Genomic DNA, 14,725 nt, shown 5'->3' with positions numbered 1-14,725 from the left:
TTAACAAGAAATTTGTGGAGTGGTTGAAAAATGGGTTTTAATGACTCCAACCTAAGTGTATGTAAACTTCTGACTTAGACTGTACATCGACTAACCTGTACCCCTGCACATTGACTCGGTACCGGTACCCCCTGTATATAGCCTCGTTATTGGTATTTTATTGTGTTACTTTTAATGTTGTTATTTTTTACTTTAGTTTATTTAGTAAATATTTGGTTATTTGCTATTTATTTAAAACTGCATTGTTGTTTAAGGGCTTGTAAGTAAGCATTTCACAGTAAGGTCTACACCTGTTGTATTCGACGCATGTGACAAATACAATTTGATTTGATACACTGGAACTCTCTCTCCTTCTCCCTCCCTCCCTTTCGCTCTCTCTTTCTCCCTCTCAGAGATGGACCCTAAGCACGTGTTGTCCTAAAGCCCTCTGAGGAGGACCTGAGGCCAGGCCTGGGACACCATCCACACCCTGAAGGAAGACTGGCAGAGGCTACAGCAAGGACAGAAAGCTGCCCTGTAAGACCGAAAGATACGGGGAGTAAAATAAAATACATCTAACCAGTTTCATCGTGTCAGCTGATGCCTGGCCTTTAGTGAGCTAAAACTGTAACTGTTCATTCTCTCTTCTCTCCTCTTTCGGGCCACAGTGAGGGGAAGGCCATGGAGTTGTTCCGCAAACTCAGAGAGAAACCCAGAGGTTGGTTTACCACTTCTCCCTTCATGACCATTTACCGTCATATACATTATAGACACCTGATGTCATTCATCATTCAGTGGGTGAGGATGAGACGGAAAAGAGAACATCTGCTTAAAATATTTAGCTTCCTCTTTTAAAATATAATTAGGAGAATCATAGATGACTCCGTCTTCTGTAACGAGTTTCTGCAAATTATTTTTATTAGCGTTTCTGTGTTGGAGATTCAGGAAGAATTTGGTGCATTTTTCTCCATATTCCATCCAGTTTGCTTTATTTTTGTAATAGATTACATTAGATCGTTCTTGAATAAGTTCCTCCAGTTCTTTTTGTTTTTCCTCTAACTTATTTTGTATCTCTGTAGTATCGTTTTTATTGCCTGTACTACTAGTTCATGTATTTCCCTTGTTAGCCTTGTCTCTTTAGCCAGAAACTGCTTTTTATTATTGATGAATATTGAATTGAATGACCTCTTAAGGTGCATTTAAAGGTATCCCAAACAATAAGGGGATTTGCCGAACCTATTGTCACACCCTGATCTGTTTCACCTGTCTTTGTGATGGGTGACACCTGGAGGGGGGTGGAGACAATCTTCCCCATTATCCCCAGTGTATTTATTCCTGTTCTCTGTTTGTCTGTTGCCAGTTCGTTTTGTTTCGTCAAGCCTACCAGCATTTTCCCCCTTGCTCCTGTCTTTCTCAAGTTCTAGTTTTGCCGGTTTTGACCATTCTGCCTGCCTTGACCCTGAGCCTGCCTGCCTGCCGTTCTGTACCTTGTCACACCATCCTGGATTATTGACCTCTGCCTGCCCTGACTCTGAGACTGCATGCCGTTCTGTACCTTTTGGACTCTGATCTGGATTACTGACTTCTGCCTGCCCTTGACCTGTCATTTGCCTGCCCCCTGTTTTTGTAATAAACTTTTGTTACTGCGACACTGTCTGCATCTGGGTCTCCTGAAACGTGATAGTACGAACTGGCCATGACTGACCCAGCAGACTCGGACCAGCTCCGCAACGCCATCTCCTCCCAAGGAGCCACCATTGGAAGGCACAAGGAGATGCTTCGTGTTCTCATGGAAGGGTTCCAGACCTTGGCCGAACGCAATGACCGTGTGTTTAACACATTGCTGGAGCAATTCCGCGGTTTGTCTGTTAGGCAGCCTACCACGATGGTAACCTCTCAGCACCTCATTAACCCGGCTTACCTCCCCCGGAACGCTTCGCCGGAGAGTCGGGAACCTGTCGGGCATTTCTCGCTCAGTGTTCGCTCATCATCGAGCTGTAGCTATCCTCCTTCCCCTCGGACCGCTCTAAGATAGCGTACCTCATCACGCTGATGTCTGGGAGGGCTCTCGCCTGGGCTACGGCAGTGTGGGAACAACAGTTGGGCGTATGCTTCAGTCTGGAGGAGTTCATGCAGGAGGTAAATAAGGTTTTCGGTGCTCCATTGTCCAGGAGAGAGGCTGTCTGGAAGTTACTCCAGCTTCGGCAAGAATCCTGCAGTGTGGCAGACTATGCAGTGGATTTCCGCACGTTGGCAGCTGAGTGTGCCTGGAACCCGGAAGCGCTGTTCGACACGTTCCTGCACGGAGTATTGGAGGAAGTAAAGGACGAGCTTGCAGCCCAGGAACTACCGACGGATCTCGACTCGCTCATCGCCTTGACCATTCGGATCGATGGGCGACTACGGGAACGAAGGAAGGAGAGGAAGTCCGATTCCACTCGCCCGCCCAAGGATTATCCCGGAAGTCCCCGACGGCTCCGTTGCCGAGAGAAACCGATGCTACCCGAGTTCCCCCGAGAGTCTCCGAAGTCTGCCGATTCACCTCTTCCCGAGCCGATGCAACTAGGCAGAGCTAGGCTGTCTCCAGTCGAACGGCAATACAGGCATCACACAAAGAGTTGCCTGTATTGCGGTACTACTGGTCAGTTTATGTCCACCTGCCCACTAAAAGACCAGGCTCACCAGTAGGAGCGAGTACTCTGGTGGGCCATACGGATAACTTTTCCTCTTCCCTTACTCGCACCCCCTTTCATGCCATCTTGCTGTGGGGGAACCAGTCGAAATCTCTCCGGGTACTCATCGACTCTGGGGCCGATGAGAGCTTTATGGACGCTACCCTGACATCTGAGCTGGGCATCCCCACTCAGCCCCTCTCCATTCCCATGGACGTTAGAGCGCTGGACGGGCGATCTATAAGCCGGGGCACCCACAATACCACCCCCATCAACCTACGAGTATCAGGGAACCACAGCGAGACGTTCCAATTCCTGCTAATTAAGTCTCCTCAGGTTCCCGTGGTATTGGGTTTCTCTTGACTCCAGCGACACAACCCCTTTATTGACTGGTCTACTGGTGCCATCATGGGCTGGAGCCCGTTCTGCCACGCTCATTGCCTGAAGTCAGCGCAGCCTGCCCCGGGACGTCTTCCTGGGGGCTCAGAAGTTGCCTCGGACCTCTCCACCATTCCCGCGGAGTACCAGGACCTCTGGGAGGTGCTCAGTAAGGCCCGGGTCACTTCGCAAGCTACCCTCCGCCAAAGAGACGGCCCAGCTCATGGTGCAGCATGGTGTATTTATACCTGTGTTCTCTGTTTGTCTATTGCCAGTTTGTTTTGTTTTGTCAAGCCTACCAGCGTTTTTCCCCTTGCTCCTGTCTTTCTCAAGTTCCTGTTTTCTAGTTCTCCCGGATTTGACCATTCAGCCTGCCCTGACCCTGAGCCTACCTGCTGTTCTGTACCTTGTTACACCACCCTGGATTATTGACCTCTGCCTGCCCTTGACCTGTCATTTGCCTGCCCCCTGTTTTTGTAATAAACTTTTGTTACTTCGACACTGTCTGCATCTGGGTCTTCTCCTGAAACGTGATACCTATATTGTACTGGAAAAATTACATTATAAATAATTTTGTCTTAGTTAAAAATAAATTGTCCTCCAGTAAACTTTGATAAAATGTCCAATATCCCCGTCCACGTGGAAATTCTATAAGAGTTATGTGAAGGCCAATTAGATGATGATCTGATCACATTCTATCTCTTATTAGAACTTTTTTAACCTTTGATGCAAGATAGAAAGAGACAAGAAAGTAGTCAAGACGACTAGCTTGATTAAGTCTCCTCCATGTATATCTCACTAGGTCGGGGTTTTTTAGTCTCCAAATATCCAGTATTTCTAATGTGTCCATAATATTTGTGATTTCCTTAAGGGCACGTTGATGATAGTTTGTAGAGTGATTCCCTTTACGGTCCATTGAGGTACTTAACACCGTGTTATAGTCTCCCACCATAATGATTTGATCATTTGTTGCCTGTAAGTTCAATACATTTGTATAAATATTTTAGAAGAAGTATGGATCATCCTGATTTGGACCATATAGATTAATGAGCCAAATCTGTTTTTCATCCACTTTCATATTAAAAAAGATCCACCTTCCTTGCGAATCATTCCTGACTATTTGAACATTCAGATCGACATTTTTGTTAATTAATATCTTCACACCTTTTGAATTCCTATGTCCATGACAGAAAATTATTTCACCACCCCCTTTTCCACGCAACTTCATCTAAGGATGTAGAGTGAGCTTCCTGTAAACAGTATATGTTATATTCCTTTTCTTTTAGCCATGTAAAGACTGATCATCTTTTTTTATAATCTGCTAAACCGTTACAATTATAACTGGCTATACTTATTTCACCCCTTATCATAACTAGATACTATTCTCAGTCTAAATTGACCATAATTAGTGCTTGTAAAGTTACTGCCATAAGAGGTTATATGAAGGTCAAAATTTAAGATTTCGAATGTCTGATATTTAGAACTAGCAATATTTGTTTTATTCCCTTGCCTGTTTGCCTGTGAGCCAATGCTACAGATGTTAGAAAATTGAGTCAAGATATTATGTGTGTAGTAGATCTGAGTAGGTTGATATGTATGATATTAGATGTGATTTAGTGAGAGTGTGTATGATGTCTGGGTAAGAGTAAGACTATAATGATGTCCAAATAAATAATAACCCAGACAATTTGCATGGTTGAGTGTCTATGTGTGTAACATGAAGTGAGTGTAGCCTTAATATTCAGGATGATAATTGTAATCCATATCGTATCACCATCATAGTTGCATCATAGTTGCATCATAATGACCTTAAACATAATTTTCATAGAAAAACACATCCCAGCATTTCCATAGCAATTGACGTTTCACATGATCATGAAAGAGACCTTACATTACTTTAGAGACGGCTTTACTACAGTACAAATGTATCCCGTACAATATGTTATTATTCCCTAATGTCCCTGTTCTGATATCTTCCCCTTGCTTGTTGTAAACATAGAATAACATGTAGACAACGACATAGAAAAGATAGACAAACAAAAAACATATTAAATTATAGAAAAGTTCTCGACAATAGGGAGACAGGGAGAGGAGAAGAGAGAGAGATCAAGTGTGTATGTATAAATCTGTATGTGTGAGCGAGCATGTAATTGAGTGTGTGTGTGTTCATATCAACTTCATAGTGTTCAGATATTTTTACAGTTCCCATATTTTGTTTTTCCGTAACCTGACGTCCCCGTAGAATTGAGTACAGCCATGGTGTTATGGAGCTGTCTCGGAAGAGCTGTCCATCTATAAAAAGTTTGTCCACAATGAGAAAGGCACGCTTACCCCTCTCCCTCTGTTGCCTCTGTACAGGACACAGCCTCTTGCAACGTTTGTTTATCTCCCGGGGAAATTGGTCACTGAAACAGAATTTGGTCCCTTTAAGCTCCTTTCCCCTGTTTTTGATCAGGTCCTTTTCTTGGTAGTGTTCAAATCTTGCGATGATAGGTCAGGGATCCTTGGTCTTGTCGCTCCGAGATCCAAGTCTGTGCACTTGGTGGAAAGCCACCTTGTTTACAGTCTCTAGAGGAAGTTTCAAGGCGGATTGCATGAACTCTCTGATCGTACCCTCTGGATTATTGGATGCGTCCTCAGGAATCCCAAAAAATATTAGATTTTCACGCATGCTACAGATTTGTATGTCTAGTAGCGACTCCCTCATCACCCTGTTTTCCCTGAGTAGACAATCCATGTTGGAATTGAGGGTTTTTACCTTGGCTGTGAGTGCCTTGGCTAAACTCCAAACTCCCCCTCAGCCCTTCTACCTCCTCACACAACTTTTCAAGTGTTGCATGGATTCTAGCAAGAGCACTAGCCTCTACTTCAACGGTAAGTAAATCGTCCGTGTCTGTAGATGAATCTGTCTTAAATTTTTTTGTTGAGTTACAGTTTTTTTGTGAGGTAGCCGGATCTTTCCACGATGGAGTATGTTGTTACTCCATAGCATAAAGCTGTTTATACTCGTCGATTTCCCTCAGGATCTCCTTAGTATCCAGGTTGGATCTGAACTGCAACCAGTTGTTTACAAATGTTTTTAACGATGCATCTTTCCCATGACGACTTAAAATGTAATCATGAGTTGGAAAATGCACGATCCCACTTTAATACGAAGTTGCTTTAGCTGTTTTGTTTGTAATTAACAGGCTGCTCCGTGAAGTCTCTGTTGCTTCTGTGAAATGTTGTCCCACAACTCCTACTTGCCTTGTCTCTCAGATTGTTCACAGCTTTGTGGAAGTTACCTGTGGAGCTGATGTTTAGGCAGAGGTATCTATAGTTTTTTGTGTGCTCTAGGGCAACGGTGTCTAGATTACATTTGTATTTGTGGTCCTGGCAACGGAACCTGTTTTGGAACATCGTTATTTTTGTCTTACTGAGATTTACTGTCAGGGCCCAGGTCTGACAGAATATGTGCAGAAGATCTAGGTGCTGCTGTAGGCCCTCCTTGGTTGGGGACAGAAGCACCAGATCATCAGCAAACAGTAGACATTTGACTTCAGATTCTAGTAGGGTGAGGCCGGGTGCTGCAGACTGTTCTAGTGCCCTCGCCAATTCGTTGATATATATGTTGAAGAGGGTGGGGCTTAAGCGGTATCCCTGTCTCACCCCACGGCCCTGTGGAAATAAATGTGTGTGTTTTTTGCCAGTTTTAACCGCACACTTGTTGTTTGTGTACATAGATTTTATAATGTCGTATGTTTTTCCCCCAACACCACTTTCCATCAATTTGTATAGCAGACCCTCATGCCAAATTGAGTCAAAAGCTTTTTTGAAATAAACAAAGCATGAGAAGACTTTGCCTTTGTTTTAGTTTGTTTGTCAATTAGGGTGTGCAGGGTGAATACGTGGTCTGTCGTATGGTAATTTGGTAAAAAGCCAATTTGACATACAGTTGAAGTCGGAAGTTTACATACACCTTAGCCAAATACATTTAAACTCAGTTTTTCACAATTCCTGACATTTAATCCTAGTAAAAATTCCCGGTCTTAGGTCAGTTAGGATCACCACTTTATTGTAAGAATGGGAAATGTCAGAATAATAGTAGAGAGAATGATTTATTTCAGCTTTTATTTCTTTCATCACATTCCCAGTGGGTCAGAAGTTTACATACACTCAATTGAAACTTGGTAGCATTGCCTTTAAATTGTTTAACTTGGGTCAAACGTTTCAGGTAGCCTTCCACAAGCTTCCCACAATAAGTTGGGTGAATTTTGGCCCATTCCTCCTGACAGAGCTGGTGTAACTGAGTCAGGTTTGTAGGCCTCCTTGCTCGCACACGCTTTTTCAGTTCTGCCCACAAATGTTCTATAGGATTGAGGTCAGGGCTTTGTGATGGCCACGCCAATACCTTGACTTTGTTGTCCTTAAGCCATTTTGCCACAACTTTGGAAGTATGCTTGGGGTCATTGTCCATTTTGAAGACCCATTTGCGACCAAGCTTTAACTTCCTGACTGATGTCTTGAGATGTTGCTTCAATATATCCACATAATTTTCCTTCCTCATGATGCCAGCTATTTTGTGAAGTGCACCAGGCCCTCCTGCAACAAAGCACCCCCACAGTATGATGCTGCCACCCCCGTGCTTCACGGTTGGGATGGTGTTCTTTCGCTTGCAACTCCCCCTTTTTCCTCCAAACATGGTCATTATGGCAAACAGTTCTATTTTTGTTTCATCAGACCAGAGAACATTTCTCCAAAAAGTACGATCTTTGTCCTCATGTGCAGTTGCAAACCGTAGTCTGGCTTTTTTATGGCGGTTTTGGAGCAGTGGCTTCTTCCTTGCTGAGCAGCCTTTACATTGACATTTTAGTCATTTAGCAGACGCTCTTATCCAGAGTTAGTGAGTGCATATGTAACCGGTGTGAAATGGCTAGCTAGTTAGCGGTGCGCGCTAGTAGCATTTCAATCGGTGACGCTCTGAGACCTTGAAGTAGTTGTTTCCCTTGCTCTGCAAGGGCTGCGGCTTTTGTGGAGCGACGGGTAACGGTGCTTCGAGGGTGACTGTTGTCGATGTGTGCAGAGGGTCCCTGGTTCAAGCCCAGGTAGGGGCGAGGAGAGGGACGGAAGCAAAACTGTTACATTGATGCTGTTGACCCGGATCACTGGTTGCTGCGGAAAAGAAGGAGGTCAAAAGGGGGGGTGAGTGTAACCGGTGTGAAATGGCTAGCTAGTTAGCGGTGCGCGCTAGTAGCATTTCACCCTCGAAGCACCGTTACCCGTCGCTCCACAAAAGCCGCGGCCTTGCAGAGCAAGGGAAACAACTACTTCAAGGTCTCAGAGCGAGTGACGTCACGGCTTTTGTGGAGCGACGGGTAACAGTGCTTTGAGGGTGACTGTTGTCGATGTGTGCAGAGGGTCCCTGGTTCAAGCCCAGGTAGGGGCGAGGAGAGGGACGGAAGCAAGACTGTTACACATACATTATTATTTTAACAAATCATACTGGCCCCCCGTGGGAATCGAACCCACAACCCTGGCGTTGCAAACGCCATGCTCTACCAACTGAGCTACATCCCTGCCGGCCATTCCCTCCCCTACCCTGGGCCAATTGTACGCCACCCCATGGGTCTCCCGGTCGCGGACGGCTACGACAGAGCCTGGATTCGAACCAGGATCTCTAGTGGCACTGCGCCACTCGGGAGCCTTTCAGGTTATGTCGATATAGGACTCATTTTACTGTGGATATAGATACTTTTGTACCTGTTTCCTCCAGCATCTTCACAAGGTCCTTTGCTGTTGTTCTGGGATTGATTTGCACTTTTCGCACCAAAGTACATTCATCTCTAGGAGACAGAACGTGTCTCCTTCCTGAGCGGTATGACGGCTGCGTGGTCCCATGGTGTTATACTTGCGTACTATTGTTTGTACAGATGAACGTGGTACCTTCAGGCGTTTGGAAATTGCTCCCAAGGATGAACCAGACTTGTGGAGGTCTACACATTTTCTTCTGAGGTCTTGGCTGATTTCTTTTGATTTTCCCATGATGTCAAGCAAGGAGGCACTGAGTTTGAAGGTAGGCCTTGAAATACATCCACAAGTACACCTCCAATTGACTTCGTGTTGTTTGTTTAGTGTTTTCCAATTTTCCCAGAAGTGGTTAGAGTCTATGGATTCTTCAATTACATTGAGCTGATTTCTGACATGCTGTTCCTTCTTTTTTCGTAGTGTATTTCCGTATTGTTTTAGTGATTCACCATAGTGAAGGTGTAGGCTCAGGTTTTCTGGGTCTCTATGTTTTTGGTTGGATAGGTTTCTCAATTTCTTTCTTAGGTTTTTGCATTCTTCATCAAACCATTTGTCATTGTTGTTAATTTTCTTAGGTTTTCTGTTAGACATTTTTAGATTTGATAGGGAAGCTGAGAGGTCAAATATACTGTTTAAGTTTTCTACTGCAAAGTTTACACCTTCACTATTACAGAGAAACGTTTTGTCCTGGAAGTTGTCTAAAAGGGATTGAATTTGTTGTTGCCTAATTATTTTTGGTAGGTTTCTACACTACTTTCCTTCCATCTATAGCATATCTTAATATTATTCAGTTCCTTTGGCTCTGATGCCTCATGATTGAGTATTGCTCTGTTCAAGTAGACTGTGATTTTGCTGTGATCTGGTAGGGGTGTCAGTGGGCTGACTGTGAACGCTCTGAGAGACTCTGGGTTGAGGTCAGTGATAAAGTAGTCTACAGTACTACTGCCAAGAGATGAGCTATAGGTGTACCTACCATAGGAGTCTCCTCAAAGCCTACCATTGACTATGTACATACCCAGAGTGGAGTTTGGGCCTGTTTGCCTGCTCACGGCCTGGGCGTATGTGTGACTTTCATGTCGAGTTGGAGTGGTGGGCCAGGTAGACATTTGGTTTTGAGTCACAGTCACGGGAAATACTTGCGTTTACCTGCTGTATGGTAGCAGGGTGGAGATAACCACTTGTGCGTTGGGGAGCTTTTACTGTCACTCCATTTAGTGCTGTGGCCACCCTTTCCTGCTGTCTCTCTCTCTCACTGTCTCTCTCTCTCACTGTCTCTCTCTCTCTCACTGTCTCTCTCTCTCACTGTCTCTCTCTCTCACTGTCTCTCTCTCTCTCTCTCTCTCTCTCTCTCTCTCTCTCTCTCTCTCTCTCTCTCTCTCTCTCTCTCTCAGTCAGCATGAGTCTGCTGAGACACAACAGCTCCCTGCAGAAGAATGAGATGATCTCTATGAACCAGAGGCTGACGGCCAAACTAAACGTATTCTCTACCAGCCTGCACGTAGACATTAACATATACCAGGAACAGAGAGCTACAGGGATAGGTAGGCAACTGGAATAGCTTTTTCCATAATACAGAGGTACTGTAGTGTACTGTATGGGGGTGCCCACTGGAGATATCAGGACTAGATTACAGCCAGCATTCAGAAAGTATTCAGACCCCTTGACTTTTTCCACATTTTGTTACTTTACAGCCTTATTCTAAAATGGATTAAATAAAAATAAATGCTCATCAATCTACACACAATACCCCATAATGACAAAGCAAAAACAGTTTTTTTGAAATATTTGCACATTTATTACAATTTAAAAACAGAAACAGTCTCTAGCCTCTGAAAAGCTGCTGGGTGTGTGGCGGGAGATGGAGCAAACTGCAGACAGCTGTGGCCAGATAAGTGTGTGTGTGTGTGTGTGTGTGTGTCTACTTGTGCGTGTATGCATGTGTGTGTGTTTCTGTGTGTGTACATGCGTGTGTTTTGTTTGTGCTTGTAAGTAAATAAGTTTGTTTGTGTTGCAGGCAGAGAGGATGACAGAGCTGGAAGAGGAGATGATGCTCCACCAGACAGACATCGTGGAGCTCCAGAGACAACTGTGGAGGAGTGTAGAGGCCCTGGACACACTGTAAGAGACAGACAGAAATATCTCAACAGTCCAGTTAACTCAGAATAAGATCTATAAATACATCTAACCAGTTTCATCATGTCAACTGATGCCTGGCCTTTAGTGAGCTAAAACTGTAACTGTTCATTCTCTATTCTCTCCTCTTTCGGGCCACAGTGAGGGGAAGGCCATGTAGTTGTTCCGCAAACTCAGAGAGAAACCCAGAGGTTTGGTTTACCACTTCTCCCTTCATGACCATTTACCGTCATATACATTATAGACACCTGATGTCTATTTGTGATTCTGAGAACACGTCATTATAGACTGGAAGACGACCTCTCTCTCTCTTCCTCTCGCTCTCCCGCTCTCTCCCCTCTCCCTCCCTCCATCTCTCTCTCTTTTTATCTCCCCTCTCTCTCAATTATATTTCAATTTTAGGGCTTTATTGGCATGGGAAACATATGTTAACATTGCCAAAGCAAGTGAAGTAGATAATAAACAAAAGTGAAATAAACAATACAAATTAACAGTAAACATTGCACTCACAAAAGTTCCAAAAGAATAAAGACATTTCAAATGTAATAATATGTGCAAATAGTTAAAAGTACAAAAGGGAAGATAAATAAACATAAATATGGGTTGTATTTACAATGGTGTTTGTTTTTCACTGGTTGCCCTTTTCTTGTTGCAACAGGTCACAAATATTGCTGCTGTGACGGCACACTGTGGTATCTCACCCAATAGATATGGGAGATGATCAAAATTGGTTTTGTTTTCGAATTCTTTGTGGGTATGTGTAATCTGAGGGCAATATGTGTCTCTAATATGGTCATACATTTGGCAGGAGGTTAGGAAGTGCAGCTCAGTTTCCAACTCATTTTGTGGGCAGTGTATACAAAGCCAGTCTTCTCTTGAGAGCCAGGTCTGCCTATGGTGGCCTTTCTCAATAGCAAGGCTATGCTCACTGAGTCTGTACATTGTCAAAGCTTTCCTTAAGTTTGGGTCAGTCACAGTGGTGAATTATTCCACTGTGTACTCTCTGTTTAGGGCCAAATAGCATTGTAGTTTGCTCAGTTTTTTTGTTAATTCTTTCCAATGTGTCAAGTAATTCTCTTTTTGTTTTCTCATGATTTGGTTGGGTCTAATTGTGTTGCTATCCTGGGGCTCTGTGGGGTCTGTTTGTGTTTGTGAACAGAGTCCCAGGACCAGCTTGCTTAGGGGACTCTTCTCCAGGTTCATCTCTCTGTAGGTGATGGCTTTGTTATGGAAGGTTTGGGAATCACTTCCTTTTAGGTGGTTGTAGAATTTAACAGCTCTTTTCTAGATTATGATCATTAGTGGGTATCGGCCTAATTCTGCTCTGCATGCATTATTTGGTGTTTTACGTTGTACATGGAGGATATTTTTGCAGAATTCTGCATGCAGTCTCAATTTGGTGTTTGTCCCATTAGTGAATTCTTGGTTGGTGAGCGGACCCCAGACCTCACAACCATAAAGGGCAATGGGTTCTGTAACTGATCCAAGTATTTTTAGCCAGATCCTAATTGGTATGTCAAATGTTATGTTCCTTTTGATGGCATAGAAGGCCCTTCTTGCCTTGTCTCTCAGATTGTTCACAACTTTGTGGAAGTTACCTGTGGAGCTAATGTTTAGGCCGAGGTATCTATAGTTTTTTGTGTGCTCTAGGGCAACGGTGTCTAGATGAAATTTGTATTTGTGGTCCTGGCAACTGGACCTTTTTTGGAACACCATTATTTTTGTCTTACTGAGATTTACTGTCAGGGCCCAGGTCTGACAGAATCTGGGCAGAAGATCTAGGTGCTGCTGTAGGCCCTCCATGGTTGGAGACAGAAGCACCAGATCATCAGCAAACAGTAGACATTTGACTTCAGATTCTAGTAGGGTGAGGTCGGATGCTGCAGACTGTTCTAGTATCCTCGCCAATTCGTTGATATATATGTTGAAGAGGGTGGGGCTTAAGCGGTATCCCTGTCTCACCCCACAGCCCTGTGGAAATAAATGTGTGGGTTTTTTGCCAATTTTTACCGCACACTTGTTGTTTGTGTACATAGATTTTAAAATGTTTAATGTTTTTTCCCCAACACCGCTTTCCATTCATTTTGTAAAGCAGACCCTCAGGCCAAATTGAGTCAAAAGCTTTTTTGAAATCAACAAAGCATGAGAAGACTTTGCCTTTGTTTTGTTTTGTTTGTTTGTCAATTGGGGTGTGCAGGGTGAATACGTGGTCTGTCGTACGGTAATTTGATAAAAAGCCAATTTGACATTTGCTCAGTACATTGTTTTCACTGAGGAAATGTATGAGTCTGCTGTTAGTGATAATGCAGAGGACTTTCCCAAGGTTGCTCTTGGCGGTAGATATTGGGGTCAAATTTGTCTCCACTTTTGTGGATTGGGGTGATCAGTCCTTTGTTCCAAATATTGGGGAAGATGCCAGAGCTAAGGATGATGTTAAAGAGTTTAAGTATAGCCAATTGGAATTGGAGGTCTTTATATTTTATCATTTCATTGAGGATACCATCAACACCACAGGCCTTTTGGGGTTGGAGGGTTTGTATTTTGTCCTGTAGTTCATTCAATGTAATTGGAGAATCCAGTGGGTTCTGGTAGTCTTTAATAGTTGATTCTAAAATGTGTATTTGATGTATATGTTTTTTGCTGTTTGTTCTTTGTTATAGGGCCAAAAAGATTGGAGAAGTGGTTTACCCATACATCTCTGTTTTGGATAGATAACTCTTCGTGTTGTTGTTTGTTTTCCAATTTTCCCAGAAGTGGGTAGAGTCTATGGATTCTTCAATTACATTGAGCTGATTTCTGACGTGCTGTTCCTTCTTTTTTCGTAGTGTATTTCCGTATTGTTTTAGTGATTCACCATAGTGAAGGTGTAGGCTCAGGTTTTCTGGGTCTCTATGTTTTTGGTTGGATAGGTTTCTCAATTTCTTTCTTAGGTTTTTGCATTCATCATCAAACCATTTGTCATTGTTGTTAATTTTCTTGGGTTTTCAGTTTGAATTTTTTTATTTGATAGGGAAGCTGAGAGGTCACTCTCACTTCCCACCCTCCCTCCCCCTCCCTCCCTCCCTCTCCCTCACTTCCTCCAGACCAGCGTGTAATGGAGCTGCTACTCCGTGTAGAGGGCCTGGTACAGAGGATGGCTGAGAGTGAACAGGTCCTGATGAATCTACAGGAGAGACAACAGAGGGAACTATGGAACCTGCTCTCAAAGTAGCCTGTGTAAGTACACTCACAAATACATATAGAAACACACACACACACACACACACACTCTCCTGATCAGTGTGTATCCTTCGTTGTTATTCAGAGTAAGTTGCGCAGCCCTGTGAGTAAGAGTCCTGTGGATGGGGGCCGCTCTTCCTCCTCTGTTCCCCCTCTACTGACCCCCAGACCCAGCCTACAGCAGCCGTGAGTACACACACACAGACGCACACACATACACACATGCACACATGCACGCACATGTATCTCTCTTTCAGGTAGACAGACTGGTGGACAGATAGATAGTGTGTTAATGATGTGGTGTGTGTGCTCTTCTCTGTAGTGAGTTGGTGTTTGTGTGTGTGTGTTAATAATGTGTGTGTCTGCTTGTATGTCAGTTTGTGTTTCTGTGATGAGTCTCTGTTGGTGATCGAGGAGAGCAGAATGTTTGAGAGTCAACTACAGAGTCTGCTACAGGAGACCATCCAGGAGTCGGAGAGCGATATGCAGGTACACACACACACACATACACACAGGGACACACTGAACCAAAATTGATATTTTCAAGGTTTATGGGGGTG

At 43.8% G+C, this 14,725-nt stretch overlaps 1 pseudogene across 1 annotated transcript in view; it reads left to right on the top strand.

The window, feature by feature from the left end:
• Positions 1-14,725, top strand: part of LOC311141118 — a 44,895-nt pseudogene that overhangs the window by 29,203 nt on the left and 967 nt on the right. The window contains exons 5-7 of the transcript in view: positions 14,030-14,162; positions 14,251-14,351; positions 14,543-14,654. The product of the transcript in view is annotated as an uncharacterized misc_RNA (transcript). The remainder of the gene's footprint in view (positions 1-14,029; positions 14,163-14,250; positions 14,352-14,542; positions 14,655-14,725) is intronic.

The sequence above is a fragment of the Coregonus lavaretus genome (genome assembly GCF_964263955.1).
Source record: "Coregonus lavaretus genome assembly, chromosome: 14".
In the NCBI taxonomy this organism is placed as follows: domain Eukaryota; kingdom Metazoa; phylum Chordata; class Actinopteri; order Salmoniformes; family Salmonidae; genus Coregonus; species Coregonus lavaretus.
Note: the sequence above shows the minus strand (reverse complement) of the source record. Positions and strands in the feature narration are given on the sequence as shown.